The 18,300-nt window shown below is 36.6% G+C and overlaps 1 protein-coding gene across 8 annotated transcripts in view; it reads left to right on the top strand.

Annotated features, from left to right (window-relative positions):
• TBL1XR1 (TBL1X/Y related 1) overlaps positions 1–18,300 on the top strand; it is a 173,661-nt gene that overhangs the window by 80,287 nt on the left and 75,074 nt on the right. For 6 of the 8 annotated variants that reach the window (XM_028100797.2, XM_028100798.2, XM_028100795.2 and 3 more), the window contains one exon: positions 4,521–4,589. The exons of the other annotated variants lie outside the window; for them this stretch is intronic. The gene's annotated coding sequence lies outside the window, so the exon portion shown is untranslated. The remainder of the gene's footprint in view (positions 1–4,520; positions 4,590–18,300) is intronic. 8 annotated transcript variants of the gene reach the window in all.

Here is an 18,300-nt window from a genome sequence, read left to right on the forward strand (position 1 = left end):
ATGTGAAACAGATCAATGGAATTGAGAAGATGAAAGTCTTTGTTTTACAAATATTTTCTTCTTTTTTTTTTTTTTTATTGTTCCAGTTGCAGGTAATCACTTTTTGTTGTGTTTTCAGTTATGTGCTAAGCAATTTAATTTGGGCTTTATCTGTGACTTCCTTTTGCCAAGAAGTTCATTTTAATAAACATCTTTCTGAGCAGATTAATTATGTTAGGATTATTATGTTTTTCTCTTAATTCTTGGAATGATTTCCCTAAATTCTCCACAGATTTAAATTCATTTGTGGGCGCCTGGGTGGCTCAGTTGGTTAAGCGACTGCCTTCGGCTCAGGTCATGACCCTGGAGTCCTGGGATCAAGTCCCACATCGGGCTCCCTGCTCAGCAGGGAGTCTGCTTTCTCCCTCTGACCCTCTTCCCTCTCGTGCTCTCTATCTCTCATTCTCTCTCTCAAATAAATAAAATCTTTAAAAAAAAATAAATTCATTTGTAATTTCTATTTGTTAAGGATACCAGGTACAATTTCTTGAATTTGTTTCTGGCAACTAGGTTCTAGATTAGATTTATGTTGCTACCTTAAATTATAGGCACATTTTTGTTTGGCTTGTACCTTTCCCGAGAGAAAAAACCCATAATCCATTAACTTTTCAGGAAATCTATAAATCAATAAATTTACTTCTAGAGATTGCAGGGTAGTAATTTTGAAGATCAGTCAGAATAAACTGTTGTACTGTTTTAAAGGCTTTTTGCATCCTAAAAAAAAAAATTTCTCCTAATCATGTGTAGTGGGTAGATTTTAGATGTCTGCTGAGTTAGCAGTGTCTATTTCTATGCTAAAATCCTATTCTAAAGTTAATACTTCATCTACTTCAGGTAAAATGTTCTGAAATAGATTGTAAAAGCAAAGCTTTGGACACAAAACCAAAGCCTGCAAACATTTATTGAATCACAAGAAGTAAAGCAAATGGATTTAATTTATGTAGTACACAAAATAGTTGACAGTTGTACACTAATTTTATAATGTGACTGATCACATGCTCTTGAGTTTTCTTTTAATGGCAAAATACCAGCCTTTATTTGCCACTTCCTGGAAGTGGTACTAAAATTACTGGATATAGTCAGGCTCTCCTAAACATTTTTTAAAATAAAAATCCACTGTTAAGCTCTCCCTTACCAATATGATTTATTTGTGCTGTAATACAGTCTCTATTGTGTTTTATTTTCACATATGTATGTACCTATTCCCACATTATATCATGAATAATGTAATACTTAGTCAACTTATGGGTCTTAAGAACTGTGTATTTTCTGTTCACTATTCTTAGGTCTTTTGTGGTACAGTAAGGTGAACAAATAAGTCCCTGGTCTCAAGAAGTTTGGTAGGGGAGGCATGATAAGAGAATGAGGCACTACACAGTTGTAATAAAGGAGATTCATATGTGTCTCAGTGAGTAGTGGGGTAAATAATCAAGGGAGGAAGCTGATTTGGGCTGAACCTTGAAAGAGATGGGCTAGATTTGTGGCCAGAATGATAGTAGAAGGAAATATCTGGTAGATGAATGAGTAATGTTATGGCAGCAGAAGTGTGCAGAAAACAGAGGGACTTCCGGTGACATGCTATGGTAAGAGTGGGAGATGTGGGGCAAGTGAAATTATAAAGGCAAGTGTAATGGATACACATTTTGGTTTTTTTTGGACAACTTGAATTACTTTGGTACAAATAGTTTTAATATACATTCTGTTAGATTATCTTAAATACACCTTAGATTTTTGTAATTCTTTTGTAGAATATATAATTCTATCTTAAAATTCAGATAATCCATTTCATAAGCTGAAGAATTATGTGATTGCTTTATAAATGCACTCCAAAATGACCAGGGCATGGCTAGATGAGTTGACTAGGAAAACAGCTAATGTAGAAACCAAAATATGGCCCAACATATATATTATCATATCATACCATATATATATATATATATATATATACACACGTATATGTGTATATTTTCAAGATCCCTCTGTTTTGGGGTGCCTGGGTGACTCAGTCAATTAAGTGTCTGACTCTTGGTTTCAGCTCAGGTCATGATCTCAGGGTGGTGAGATGGAGTCCCACGTCGGGCTCCATGCTCAGCGGGGAGTCTACTGGAGATTCTCTCCCTCTGTCCCTCCCCCTACTCAATCTCTCTTTCTCTGGAATAAAGAAAATTTTTTAAAAAAGGTAATTCCTCAATTTTTCAGATAGTATTGTATGTGCAAATGGGCATACCTGTTGACATATTGTTTTCCACTTATTTATTTTCCCTTCAAATCCTAGAATGAGATATTTATTTAACTACTTAAATGTTTATTAAGTTACTATTATGACCCTTTCCCTTAAGAAGGTATACTCTAGAAGGAAAAGCTAAGTCAGTCAATGAAGAACATAAAAGTAGAGAAAGGATAATCGGAGAAAATGGAGATTAAAGACCTGTATGAGAGTGATGAAAGTAAGACTCATTAATCACAGAAAAGTAAGAGAAGAGAATCAAGCAGAGGAGGAACAGAAAGACTAGCAACTTGAATGATCTAATTTAGAATTTTCCAAAGATAGATTTGTGTGAGTTTCTGTGTGGTATGTGTGCATACACTCTAGTAGTGAAAACAAGTATCCATTTGGGTACACGGCTCTAGTAGTCTATTTATGTTCATTTTTAAATCTTAAAAATTAAATATTAATATTTAACATAGGGGTTCAAATTTGTACCCTTATTCAGTCTGATGTCAGAAAGTCCTGTCTAAGGTGGCACATAAAGGGATTTGGAAGAGTGGAAGCCCCACCGAGCAGCAGCGGCCCTCCCAGTCCTTCACTCCATTGCTGGGAATCGCCATGTGTCTGAGCTTACTTTTATAAGTTTACTTGTTTTTGATCATGTAGATTTATGGCTTATATTATCTACTTTCAACCAGATCCCACAAAACAGACTAATAATTTAAAGATTTCTATAAAAGAAAAAATGTGAATATAAGAAACGTGACTAGGATTAGGAAACAAGATAATGGTAGAGTTGATACTTAAATTACTGGAATGAGCTTTTCACCTGCCACGATCTAATAATTTTAGAAGATGGTTAAAATTATAAGAGATTTTCAAGAAGGACATTTGACATAATAGGTACACATCTCTCTCTCTCTCTTTTTTTTTTTTTTTTACTTTTCTGTGTTTTTAAAATGTATGTGATTCAGTAGCACATGTTAATTATTTATAAATAAGTAGAATGAATGTATGCCAGAACTTTTCTCTGATAAGGGTACTCTGCCAGTTTTTGGATAACAAGTAGCCCTATATAGCTTATAACTCAAAAATTCTCGAAATCTTTGTGATAGAACAATTGATGTTTGTGACAGATAACCCAGAGGTAAACAGAGCCTAGTGGTAATTTGTTTGGACTCGATCATGATGTCTGTAGAACATTTCTCCAGTAGGTGTTAGAAAGGGTCTACCAACTAGTTCACAAGTGTCTCATGCCAAAACACCTTGGTACTTGCTCCAGTGTCTTGAAGCACCAGTGACTGGTGGGATATTGTGTGTTGATGGAGCTACCTATAATTTCAGTAAATGTGTGCCATGTTTAATAAATACTATTTAATTCCTAGGTATTATAACTTGCCTACCTGGAAGTGCTATAGTAGCACTGAGGTTTAGTATGGCCATGGAATTGGCAGTGAGCTCAAATGAGAGTTCTAGTCAATTAAAGATAAGATCAGAGAGGAGCAAACTTCAAGGGATTAAATTCTTTCTCTAGTTATTCAGTGTATTTGCTTAGTTATCTTTTTAGTGTTTACTGACTAAATTCACCAGTGAGATGTAGAAGGTAAAGCTCCTGCTTTCTTTCTGTGGCATCCGCTTGCCCTCTCGCGTGAAATTGTGCTAGAGCCCAGCACCTGGGAGAATCTGCCGTGGTCAGCATTCCACCGAGAGCCGCTACCGTGACAGGGTGTGCGAAAAACACCTCATATATTGACACAGAAGGCTCACAGAAAATAATGTGCTGTTGCTTAGCAATTGAGATGACTGGGTAAACTCTGTAAAATGTAAACTCTGAAGAGATGAACCTTGAAACCAATCATGCATTTGTCTTTGTTAAACAGAATATGTAGAAGATCAGTTGATACCAGTCTTTATGGCTCATGAGCCTAGATTATGAGCACACTATCCTGGGCCCTGTTGCAGTAGTATTTGCACAAGTTAAGTTGAATGGGGGTGAGTGTACACTTTGTGCAAATTCATCTCTTCCAGTCTGATTTTGTTCATTGTGTCAGCCTTTTAGGAATGTTGTAAAGATTCAGTGCCTGCCACATACTACTCAAAAGTTGCTGCTGTTGTTCATGATGACAGTGGTTGAGGGACAGAAGGATAATCACTGGTGATGGGGACCTTACAGACGTACATAGAATTTGAGACATGAAAATTTGGTATGGGAAATTTCTTAAGCTGAACTTGTTTTAGGGCACACTGAATATTTTACTTTCCTTTTTCTCAGCATCAGCAACTTGTGATTGGCGGTACCGGATATTCAATTGCACATCCCCACATCAATGCACTGCCAATGGTAAGAATCCCTCCCACTCCCAATGCTAGTGTTTTAATTGGTCTTTTGATTGTTCTCTTATTTGTAAGCATCTATCAAGAATTTTTAAAGTTTCTCACAGTTTGACAAAATACATCTATGTCTTGGAGTAAAGAAATGTTTTAAAAAAATATGTGTAATGTAAGGCACTTAAATTAATTTTTTGATTATTTAATTAAAAAAGAAAAGGGTGAACCCATAGTTTGCAGATTTCCATTATCCATAGATTTTATAACCTCTTGACTATGGTTGCCAGGATGAAAAGTATTATATAGCAATGATCTTGTATTTTAACAAGTGGGCTCTATTTTGTGAGTACAATTTTCTTGTTAAACTGAAGCTTAGGTTCAATAATAGCTCTTTGTGTTTTTGTCAGTCATCTTACTAAAATAGTCTTTTTGCATATTGTATTTATCTTAATATTTATAGATAATGGGCAATTAAATGGCTAAAATTTTACCTGTTTTTAGAGAGTGAATGATTTTCAGGAGAACCATTCTTACTGTTTAAAAATATCATTTTAGAAACCTTTCTGTGTGGAATAACAATCTGTGAACTATGTTATACAGCACAAAAGCCACTCTGTAGGAGTTGAGATTTGCTTTCTTTTCTGCCTATGTCTTGGTTGACTTTTGGCAAAAACTCTTGTAAAATTAGATGATAAAATCGGACAGATTTCTCAAGTTTATTCTCACTGTAGGCTAAGTGATCTCATTACTGTTTACTAAAATCAGAATGATTCTCCCATACAAAACATAATTCCTTACCTAAATGGTATTGGTATGTATTTTAGAGTTCAATAAATGTAGAAGAATAGATTTTTACCTTTTGGGTTTTTTAGAATTAATTACTTAATGATAATCTATTTCAAAATATTTTCTGTAGCACATTATTAAAATTTTTATTTTATTTTTTTAAAAAGATATTATTTATTTGACAGAGAGATAGCACAAGTAGGCAGAGCGGCAGGGAGAGGGAGAAGCAGGCTCTCGCTGAGCAGGGAGCCTGATGCGGGGCTTGATCCCAGGACCCTGGGATCATGACCTGAGCCGAAGGCAGCCGCTTAACTGACTGAGCCACCCAGGTGCCCCTCAAATTTTTGTTTTAAACATTGAATCAAGTAGCTATAGAAACTGATAAAGGCTCATAGAATTTGGTGGGAAATAGTAGATGCATCAGTCTGAAATAAAAGCTACTAAAAATTAACTAGAACCAGGATAGGTGGGTGAGATGAGTTACCTGTGAACATATTCCTAGGAAATGATTCATTTTAAAGATGGACTTGTCAGTATGTTGTTTAAGAGGAAGATTTCCTCTCCCTGTTCCTTCTCTCAGCAGTTAATGGGGAATGTTGAAGAAAATAAGAATTTTTTTGTACGGCTTTAACCTAGCATGAAGGATCCATGGTTCTTCATTAATTTATGAGACACTTGCTGGGTTCTTTAAGGTGCTTGGGTGACTCATTAACCATTGTTAAATCTGCAGTTTCCTTTGGAACATTACAGTTTCTCATGCAAGAAACAGCTCTGTGGTAAATCAACTCCATCATTTGGATTACCTGCCCTTGGCTTTATGTTTGAAGTTCACATTTGAAACCCGTTGGTTTTCTTGATTGTTGGAGCCTTAATCTATGGCATGTCCCTCTTGAGAATCCATTGTGCAGGCTTCTTGGGTATCTGAAGTGCAGGTGCTGTGCAAGTGGTTCTCTCTTCTAAGTGCTTATCTTCAGGTGAATTTTTCAGTGTGCCCCTCACAGAGACTATACATTGTGTTGTTTTTGGAACAGCTCTTAGACTGTATCTCAAATCAGATTATTTTCAACTCATCTGTCAGTTTTGTTGAGAAGTCCTGAAATCATTTTTAAGTCATGAGCACAGAAATTTATGTTCATTTATGTTGGTTCTAAATAAGTGTTAGTGTTAGAGATAAAGAAGGCCAAGATCACAACACACTTGCTTGTGGTCTAGCTGAGGACCCCACAGCCATTTGTATACATTTGCATGATGTGCTAATGCACTTACAGGTATTGGTTCACAGTGATAGTTTTCTCTTGAACCTGAGAAATGCCCAAGTTTTTAGTGAAACCTGTGCTATGTAGTATCTTGTATTTTTTTCCCCTGAAGATACTATAAAGGAATGCTTTGTGGGAATGTACAACTTACCTCTGCCACCCCCACCCTCAACTTTTGTGATATAAGGATGAAGGATTCGTATTATTCTTTTTAGCTTACTCTTCACTTACCTAGGTACAAGTTATTTTAACTCTAATTGCACCTTACATCATTATGATTTACAACTACTTTCCTAAATAAATGTTGCATACTCTTTTCTGTAAATATCTCATTGTATTAATAGAACCCATTGGCCAGCAAGTGTGTATTATTATTTTAACTTTTTATTGTGCACGTTTTCAAACGTACACTGAAGAAGACAGAATAGCATAATGACCTCTCACCCAGCTGCAGTAGTCACCATTTTTGTCATCTTTAACCACGTTGTTCCATGTCTCCTTCCACCTCCTTCCCCCAGTTATTTTGGAGCCAATACATGTATCACATGATTTCATTCATAAATATTATTTTTTTTGAAGATTTTATTTATTTTTTTGACAGAGAGAGACACAGCGAGAGAGGGAACACAAGCAGGGGGAATGGGAGAGGGAGAAGCAGGCTTCCTGCCGAGCAGGGAGCCCGATGTGGGGCTCGATCCCAGGACCCTGGTATCATGACCTGAGCTGAAGGCAGATGCCCAACAACTGAGCCACCCAGGCACCCCTCATTCATAAATATTTTAGTATGTATCTATGTAAGATACTACTTAAAAATATATATAATACCATTGTCACACTTTAAAAATCGACAATAATTTTTTATTGAAAAGGGATTTAAATATACTTTTGAAAAATTGTAAAAAAACAAAAATTTGTCGTCTTAAGTATTTTTAAGTGCACAGTTTGTACATGTAAGTGTAAACTGTATTCACATTCTTGTACAAGAGTTCTCTAGAACTTTTTCATCTTACTGATACCCATTGAACAGAAACCTCCCGTTTCCCCCTCTTAGCAGTAGTGGGCAACAATTATTTTACTTTACTTTTTGGCTTTAGGAATTTGATGTTAGCTACTCTCTACAGTATAAGTGGAATCATACAGTATTTGTCTTTGTCTTTTGTGACTGGCTTACTTAGCATAATGTCCTCTAGGTTCATCAGTGTTGTGGCATGTAGCATGTGACAGGATATCCTTCTTTTTAAAGGTTGACTGTTCCATTATATGCATACACCATATTTTCTTTATTCATTCGTCATTGAACATTTAGGTTGCTTCCATCTTTGGCTTTTGTGAATAATGCTGCATTGAACATGTGTGTGCAAATATCTCTTCAAGATTCTGCTTTTACTTCTTTTGGGTATATGCCCAGAAATGAGACTCCTGGATCATACGGGAACCTCCATATGGTTTTCCAGAGTGGCTGCACCATTTTCCATTCCCACCAAAAGTACACAGGGGTTCTGATTTTTCTCTGCATTCTTTCCAACACTTGTTATTTTCTGTGGTGTTCTCTTTCTCCCCTCCCTCCCTTTCTTCTTTCCTTCCTTCCTTTCTTTTTTTCTTTCTTTCTTGGTAGTGAACATTCTAATGGATATGAGATTATGACAATAATTTCTTAATATCACTAAATAGCCGTTTAGTTTAGTTTTCCTCATTTGCTCATAAACAGTGTTTCTACAAAATCCATACATTATATTTGGTTGGTATGTACATCCTACTCTTCTACCTCTTTACTTACTGCATTTTTTCCCTTTTAATTTATTTGCCATGTGAGGTTTCCTCATTCTGTGTTTTAATTGCATCCCTATAGTAAAAAGCTTCTCTTTCCCTTGTGCTTTTTTTGCAAATCAGTAGTTATATCTAAGAGCTTAATCTAATTCAGGTTTTTCTTACTTTATTTTGTGGTGTCAGGGTGACAGAATATTTCATAAGGAGGTCCTTAAGACGTACGTATTTGTCTCTGTGATATTAGGTGACTGTTGACCACTGCTTAGATCTCTTATTTCAATGAGAGCATGCAAGATGTTGGTATCCTAATTATATCAAGGGTTTTAAGTGTCTTTGAGCTTGTGGATTTAAATATTTTATATGTTTATTGCATTGCAGTTTTTATTATTATGATGCTCAAATGGGCTTGGCCAAGGAGCCTTTTTAAGTTGGCTTTTACATAAACTTTTTTATATTTTATAATATGTATTATTAGATATCAATGTAATAGAAAATAGCATAAATATTATTAAAATATAAAATATAGAATATATAAGTGAAACATATAAGATAAATTTATAAAATCATATAGAACTATAATATTGATTTTTATTTTAATATATATTTCTCTACTTAAACCAGTACCACTAACATGATTCCTAAAAATTGCTTTTTTGGCCTATGTCCCACTGAGGCTTACAGTCAAAGTATCGTTTTTACAGTACTTGAAGTAAATCCACTTGTATGATTTTTCTGCCATCTTGTTACATAGTCACGTCTGTTTATTTCATTTTATTTTTAGTATTTAGAATTTAAATATTTTGATTTAGATTTGTTCTGTAATTATATATAAAACGTTTATGTTACTTCAAAGTAAGATACATTTTTATTTTCTTACTCCCCTTCTAGATAACTGGTTTTTATCTATAGTGCTAGTTTAAAAAAATATAAGCAAACCCATGTACATACTTATATTGGAGATCATCTTATAGTGCTGTATAGTCAGTCCTCATTCCTTTTCATGGCTGTGTGATAGTCCATTATATGGATGTACCATTCTGTTTCAAGAATGGGAGTTGTAGATGTGATCATAAATATCCATGTTATTTTTTTAGGCAATTTGCCAAATTCCCTTAAACATTATGGCATCTTATATTCCTTCCAGCAATGTATGCGGTTGCCTGTTTACTCACTTGCAGACAGTGTATAGTCAGAACTTTTAGGGTGGGGGTGTGTGTGTGTGTATTTTTAATCTGATAGATGAGAAATGGTATCTCACTATAGTTCTGATTTGCATCATTTTGTATGTTTTAGAACTGTTTGTGTATCTTTTTCTTTGAACTGTTCAAAAGATACTTATTTTCAAGAAAATCTGTCAATTCTTTTGACCAGTCCTTCAGACCTCCTATTTTCTCTTGTTCTGATTCTGTAGTCATCCCACAACTTCTTAAAATTAATTTAGCTTAACAGTAAGATTTTCCTACTAAGAACCATGCTGACCAGTTGTCTTAGATTTGATTTCAATGGAATCAGACCCTTGATAAAACTATTTTACTTGAAAAATGAACCCAGAAAGTTCCTGTGGGTGTGGGGAATGGTGGGGAAGTAAGAAGAGATAAAGAGGCAGGACAGATGCCTTAAAGAGTGGGTCATGTTGTGGGCATTTGGGGCTCACACCCTGTGGGTACCTCTGGAGACAGACTAGAACATGCCTCTGAGTTGTTGCACTCCAGCGGCAATGAAGCTGGAGTAATTTGTCTACCAACTCCCATTCCGTATTGGTGGAGTTATGCTCTGGGGTGGGGAGGACATCAGCTCCTCAGCAACTCCTCCCTGACCTAACCTTTGGCCAGAGATGACCCTCAGGGGTTTGTGCAAAGAGGCTGCTTACTTCCTCAGGAAAGTTGAGTGGTGAGGAGTTGTGGCCTGGGTGCCGCTGGCGTCTGTTGCATCAGTGAATATTCCAGGCTGCAGTTACATTTCTCAGTATAAATTAGGAAATCATTCTTCTCATTCTTACATTGTTTAGTGTATTTTGTCAATATCTATTCTCCTAGAACTTGATTGTCCTAAGAGAACTGATATAAGTTACGGCTTGCTAGATTGAAGATAAGGCCCCAGAGAGTTGTGACCATCCCAAGAAGTTGCTCCCAAGAAGCAGTGATCTGTTCCCTTTTACTATCTACTTTTTTTTACTTAAAAGATTTTATTTATTTACTTGTGTGTGAGAGAGAGCACACAGTCGGGGGGAGCAGCAGGCAGAGGGAGACGCACACTCCCCGCTGAGCAAGGAGCCCAATGCGGGACTTAATCCCAGGACTCTGGGATCATGACCTGAGCCAAAGGCAGATGCTTAATTAAGACTGAGCCACCCAGGCGCCCCGGCCTTTACTGTCTACTTTTTAGTCATATCGTCTGTAAATTTGTTCTTGTCATTGTAGAAAAGTTCATTGTCCTTATTTATCATCTTTCACTGTCCTGTGATTTTGAAGTGGCATAATTAAATGTGAAAAAAGAATAGCATTACCATATAGATGGCATTGTGTGAAGTATTTTCTTTTGGTTGGGAATTTATGCCTATGGGGAACTAATTTTCAAATCAGTAGTAAAACGGTTGCATTGAAAAACTCTTAAGTCTTTAGGGTATCTCCACCCCCACCCCCCCCTTAATGGATGAAGCTGAAAACACGTACAGGCTCAATTTCTTTCAAAAGGGCTTATGCTTTTGTATATGTCTGAGCAGTTGTCTCTTTGAAAATGTATGGTTTATCTTTTATTAAAAACAAAAAAAGGTAATTCAGAAAAGCAGAGCACATAAATGTTGGAATTGACCCCCTGTATCTTTACCGCTGGATGATTGTTACGTGATGTGAGGCTTATATAACTAAAATGGGACCTGAAAGATTGTGATTATCTATCATCTGAAAGTCAAAGAAAGCTTGGATTCTTACATGGATTTAAGCCTTATATTAAATGTTGTAGTAGAACTTGTTATAGTGGGTTGCTCTTGTTATTTAAAATTTTACCTTCATGCTTCACATAATTTTGGTGTTGCTTCCATAAGCTCTTAATATAGGCACCATGCAACCAGAAACAAAACCTAGCTCTCTTCTTATCTCAAGGAACCCAGAATAGGGAGAAAGCAAGAATTTAAAACCCACATAAAGGTTAGAAGGATGGGTGGTTGATGGAATAATGTTAAAAAGTGTCCTATCCCTGATTTTTTTTATGAACTATTTCCAACTTTTCAAACTGCCCAGACTTGTTAAATTCAGTCTTACTAGATTCTAACACATTAAGGGTTGGGCCACATGCTTTCATATTAGCAATATAGCCATAAAATTTGAAACTACAGGCCATTGCAAGTTTCTTGGGTGTAATGAAACCATTAGGAGGAGTCTCTCTTTTTTTCCATTCCTCCTTCCTTTCATTAATCTATGCATCTTTCTAGTGCATAGTAATGCATTTTTTTGTTACTTTTAATTTTTTGCTCCCAAAAGAAATTAACTTAGTAAAGTTTGGTATGTAAAAGACAGGAAGTTTTGGTTTTAGTAGGCACTGTTTGTTCTCCTCTCCATGTTCTGCCCTTTTAAGCCAGTGCTTTCAGTCATATCTTTTGATTGTTTTCCCTTGGTTCATTGGAACAGAGATCGTTCACAATGACTGTTTTCTCTCCTTCCCTGTGATTACTGTTTTCCTCCTACAAGGAGGATCTTTTTAAAAAAGAAAAAGACACTATAGTTTTTATTTCACTATATTATATAAAGGACAGTCTGATTTGATGTTTATTTCCAGTCAGACGTTTAATGGGATCATTTTGAGTTCATTATAATCTAATACTTTTTTTTCTTAAGCAAGTGAGAGTGGGGGAGGGGCAGAGGGAGACTCCAGGAGAGAGAGAGACTGAAGCAGCCTCCACGCCAGTGCGGAACCAATGCGGAGCATGAACTAATGACCCTGAGATCATGACCTGAACCAAAATCAGGAGTCTGAAGCTTACCCAGCCGAGCCACCCAGGCACCCCTATAATCTGGTACTTTTAAAAAATGACTTAGGAACATAAGGGTTTGTGAATTTAGAACAGATTACATAGGAATAATTTAAATGTGTAGGAGACACTGAAAGACATTTTGATTAATTTAAAAGTTTTTTGAAAAATGATAAAGTACATTAAAATCAGACAGAAATGGAAGGTGTAGTGAATGTTCTGTGTTAGAGAGTAAATATCTTATTTAAATGTCTTTGTAACCTGTGGGTTTGTTAGTATCTCTGTTTTATAGATGAGGAATCCATTATTCCTGTTTATAATCACGTAGGTAATAAATTGTAGACTCTGCTCTGAACCAGGTCTTGTTTCCACAGTTGAGAATGTCTGCACCTTTGAGAAGATTGGAACTATGGCAAGATGAAACTGGGGTGGAACCCTAGGTTCTCAAAAAGATCACTTGTCCTTTATTTTGCATGAGAAACAATTAAGGAATAAAATTGTTACACTGTCTTTCAAAACAGAAGAAATTACATCTGTTTTAAAAATACGCAGAGGTTTCAGTATTTGTAAATTTACTTAAGGTTTTTTGTTATTTTCATTCAAAGGAAGGATTTGATATTTTGGCTGAAATTTCAGAAACTAAGTCACAATAACATATTTGATTTGAATATTGTATACTTTTGAAGTATATTTTGTGTTTCCTTCACTAATCTTTAAAACCATTTAATTGAGAAATGTATTTTGTTTGATAATGCCTTTTAATATATTCCCTATATGGTATTTCTTCCCCACAGCTGTGGATAGGATGAAGTAAACAGTAGCTTTCATAAAAAGAAATACTTTAAATTCAGGTATTTTGAAATGATAAGTTAAGTCATTTATCTACTTTTTTTTTTTCTCCTTAGAGTGGGCTCTACTTATAGTAGAGATGGAAATTTATTTCAAAATCAAACTTTCTCTGATCTACCGGCCATGTAGGGCAGACCTTTTTATCACCACCAATCTATAGCGTGCGTGTGTGCGCGCACGTGTGCACACACGTGTACTCTGTGACTCATCCAGACACCTTGGCCCTTGTTTGCCATTGTGTCCCCCTTCCCTTGCCCTTCCACCTCTGCATCCAGACCTGCAGTATATACTGTAGCCACTGGTGATGTGTGATACTGAGCACTTGAAATATGACTAGTCATAGTTGAGGTATGCTGTAAATGTAAAATGCATACTAGTTTTTGAAGACAATATACTTTTGATTTTGAAATATTGGTTACAAGAAATGATCACATTTGGGTTAAATATGTATATATCATACGTATTTTATTGGGTTAAGTAAAATATATTATTAGAATAATTGCCCCCTGTTTCTCTTTAAATTTTTCACGTGACTACTAGAAATTCAGAATTACATAATGTGGTTTGCATTGTGGCTTACGTTGTGTATCTGTTGACAGTGTTGCCCTAGACCTTGCTAGTCATAGCTGCCTGACCTGTAGGTTCTCCTTATCTGCCAGAAACAAGTCATCAGAGCAGTGAAGAATTTGGCTAATGCTAAGACCGGGGGAAATAGGAGTGACCCTCACTCAGAGCATTCCTAAAATTAGATCATGGTGTTGCCAGGTGAACTGGGGGAGAGACCCAGACCCCGTTCCTAATGTGTCACCAAAGGCTCTTGTCACAAGAAAGAATTCAGGGACAGACACACAACAAAGGGAACAAATGACACAAACAAGAAAAGTTGATTAAAGTGAAAGTACACACTCTGGAGGTGTGAGAGCTGGGATGGGTGGAAACTGGAGCAAGTGGGCTGCACGCCCCGGGGAGGGGTGGGGTTTGGGGTGGGGTTGGGTTTCTATCTTTTATTAAGGATTGTTAACTAGGGGGTGGACTATTCATTACGTGGGGCAGGGATGCAGGGTTTCTTGAATTTTCTTCCTGATTGGGTCGGCGGTTTCCCGTAGTGGCATCCACCATCTTGGGCCGGTCTGGTTTGATCAGGCTTCATGTGGAGTGTGGCCCGGCAGGCCTCTAACGTTCCCCACAGCTGGCTGGACTTCCTCACCGCTGGTCTCCAGGTGTCCTGTTAGAACCTAACTACCTGCCTTCTCTAACATCAGGACTCATCATAAAGCTAAGTAAGTTGTCCTCACTAAGTAGGTCCTAATTTTACAAATAGGAATTACAGCTCAGAGAAGTGATGCCATCTCACATACAAATTTGTCATAGTTACAGAACCAAGACTTGAACCAGATGGCCTCATGTAGTCCAGCATTCTTTAAAATTCTGTATCATACAAATTCTAGAGAATCAGAATATTTTTCAGGGATGAATCATGAGAGCTTGCACAGGAGCTCAGGAGGAGATAGAATAATAAGGCTTAAAGCATTTTAGTCTAGGTTTTGTGTTTTGTTTACTGTTCAGTGCTAAAGAAAAATGTCAGGAAATTTTTCTTTTATTATAATTAGGTATTTTTCTTATCTGTGTTATTTTCTTTCTTGGGAAATCAGTTATTAGCGTTTGCTTTCCTTTGTACTTGTTACCTTGTCAAATCCTTTTTTCCCTAGATTTTTCCCAGTTGTAGTTTCCATTTAGTTCTTTTTATACTTTGTACTTCTGAGAGCTTCTGTCTTTCCTGTCAAGTACATACCTTTACCTTGTGGAGGATGGATTAAAATAGCTACCTTAACGTTTTTGTTTGATAATTCTCACATCTGGGTAATCTCAAGATTGGTATCTCATTCTGGCCTTGGAGAATTGGTCAGATTTTCCAGATTCTGTGTATGTTTAATAATTTTGAATTGTATCTTATGAATGTTGTGGGCTTTGTTTTGTAATTCAAACAGGTGATCTTCGTGCTTAGTTCTCCTTGTCTGTGGCACGGGCAGTGTCAGCCTCCAGTGCCAGTTCGGTGTTCAAAGCCTGTGCTGTGCTGCTTTGGGCCTCCTCCTTGCATGCACCCCTCAGGGTTAGTGTGGGACCCAAAGAGTGGCTTAAGTCAAAGGTTCTCAAAACCTTGGCTTCTTTGGGTGTGTTCTGCATACATATCTTGGGATGCCTTTGGGACTAGACAGAATTACAGTATTCCCTCCTCCAGCTCTCATCATCTTCCACTCCAAAGGCCTTTTCTTGCTTTAGCTTGACTCTTTGGATTGAAAGGGACTACATCAGTCAAGCTCTTGAGGAGGGGGAAAAAAAAAACCCACAAAGAGATGTGTCGATTATAGTTTTTTTTGAAGTGGAAAAATAGGGAGTTATAATTTTAAAAATGAAATAGTGGCTCCTCCTGGAGTGTGAGCACAGTCACTGGACAATATGTGGAAAAACATGTGGACACTGTAGAGCAAACAAACAAGTAGGAACTGGACTTGAAGTGGTTTCTTAAAAAAAAAAAAGGGAATGGCCCTGGGGTGAGTTTCTCCTCTTGCTGGTGTTTTGCTTCAGGCAGGCTCCTCTTGGCTTGTTTGCAGTCTACTGGCTTGCGGAATCAGATCAAATTCAGAAATACCACAGCTGCTGTAGAGTGATGGGAGTCCAGCAGGAGGAAGAGGGAGGAAATCCCGGAAAAGAAAGAACCACAGTGGTGGAATACCAGATTCTGTGTAGAAACTCTGCCAAATATGTGGCTGACCCCTGCACTGGAAACAGTTCAGATGTCTGTCAAGAAAATAGATAACTGTTTTGTACATACAACACAATACTGCTGAGCAGTAGAGAGGAACAAAGTCTTGATACCTGCAGCAACTTGGAGTAAGTTCTGAAACAGAATGCTGAGTGAACATAGCCTTTTGTAAAACTGGGGCAGAATGGGGCGCCTGGGTGGCTCAGTTGGTTAAGCGACTGCCTTCGGCTCAGGTCATGACCCTGGAGTCCCGGGATCTCGAGTTCCGCATCGGGCTCCCTGCTCAGTGGGGAGTCTGCTTCTCCCTCTGACCCTCCCCCCTCTCATGTGCTCTCTCTCTCTCTCTCATTCTCACTCTCTCAAATAAATAAATAAATAAATAAAATCTTAAAAAAAAAAAAACTGGGGCAGAATGATGATTCTTTTTCTATGATGTCCTAAAAACAGGCAAATTTGGGGCACCTGGGTGGCTCAGTCAAGTGTCTGCCTTCGGCTCAGGTCATGGTCCCAGAGTCCTGGGATTGAGCCCCGCATTGGGCTCCTTGCTCGGCGGGAAGCCTGCTTCCCCCTCTCCCACTCCCTCTGCTTGTGTTCCCTCTCTCTCTGTGTCTCTCTCTGTCAAATAAATAAAGTCTTTAAAAAAAAAAAAGGCAAATTTACCTGTTGTGTGTTGGGTTGGGGCAGGCAAAACTAATGTTTAAAAAACAAGTGGTTGGCAGGGCTTAGAAAAATGGATTGCATGGGTGTTGGGGACAGGGATTAAGTGGGAATGGGCATATGAGAACTTTCTAGGGTGATGGTAATACCCTGTGTCCTGTTAGGTATTTGGGTTACTTGAGTATATCATTGAATGGTAAGCCTAATATCTATCCATTGTATTTTATGTAAATTTTTTCTTTGAAACACTGTATTAATTACATCGCTGTAATTAGTAACAGAGAAGCTGAAGTGTATATGGGGAACGTATATGGACTTGCAGCTCATTTTGAAATGCTTCAGAAGTTAAGATCAGTTGGGAGAATGGTAAGACAAATAGAAGGAAATGTTAATTCTAAATCCTAGTGGTGGCCATGTGAATACTTCCTGTACAGTTTTTAAAATGTTTTCTGTATGTATGAAAATTTTCACAATAAAAGGTAACAAAAATACTAGTAGGTAGTATTTTTCTAAATTAGTTCCCTGTTAATAGGTTGTATCAAAATTGATACTTTTTTTAATTTGAAAATACTTTAAAAGGTTTATGAGTGGCATTTTTTGTGCCTGTACACTGAGCTCTGAATTTTATAGGATGCAGAAAGAGAAATAAAAATGAACAACAAAAGTGAGAAGACAAAACATACCCACACAAATAATTTGATTACTTCATAGTGATAGAGCAAAGGCTCATTATGATCATTTATAATACATAAATTCTGAGGGCATGGATACGTAATTAGAGTGTGCTTGGAGTCAAGTGTGATTAATGGGAGATGGAATCCCTTGAGTTGCTTATTTTGAACAAGTTTTTGAAAATACTGTTAGAGGCTATACTAGATTTCTCTTTCCATTTTTTAAATTGACCAGTTGTCATTTATGAATTTTGGCTTAGGACACATTTTTTTTAAGTATGTTGTATTCATTTATCAAAAGAGGAAAGCTGCATAATTTTTATACTAGAATTGTTAGCCAGATTAAATTAGAATTTGTTTCTAAAAATCTGTATTTTATGGTAATAGTATGTTAATGACTTGTTGGGTTAAAAGGCAAATGATCATTGTTCCAGAATTTTGTGGTTCTTTTCTAATATTTTTGAGAGACAAGTGTAATGCCATTAAAATGTAATACCCAATATTAAGTATAACATTTACAAAATACTAATTTATTTCCTATCCTTATTTACCCTTAGGAAATCTATTCTGTTAGGCTAGAGATTTAAAATGTATATATCAGAATAAACTTTAAGTAGGTGAGGATGAGAGAAAAGTAAAACATTAATATTAAAATAATTACAAATTATTAATTACAAATTGTAATAATGAGATGTGAGATTTTTAGCCATTAATTTGATCAACTCAGTTTCTTTTTTATTGGCAGTTATTTCTTCCCCCGTCCTGAAACAAGAATTTCCAACAAAACCAGGCAGTTATTAAATATATTTTAGAAAATAAAAAGTTCAATGAAACTGTATGATGTTATAATGGCTTCATATTAGTAACCAAAATAGTCTGAGTTGTACTTATTTTTGGTCTTTTGTCTTTTTTATCTCCAATTTTATTGCAGTAATAAAAAGAATTGCCATTTCTAGGTATTATATAACTTTTTCAAAGCATTTGTGCTGCTATATTGTACCCAGGTA

Source organism: Eumetopias jubatus, unplaced genomic scaffold (assembly GCF_037043125.1).
Source record: "Eumetopias jubatus isolate StellerSeaLion01/CBP00866 unplaced genomic scaffold, mEumJub1_p1.0 scaffold_1, whole genome shotgun sequence".
Lineage (NCBI taxonomy): Eukaryota > Metazoa > Chordata > Mammalia > Carnivora > Otariidae > Eumetopias > Eumetopias jubatus.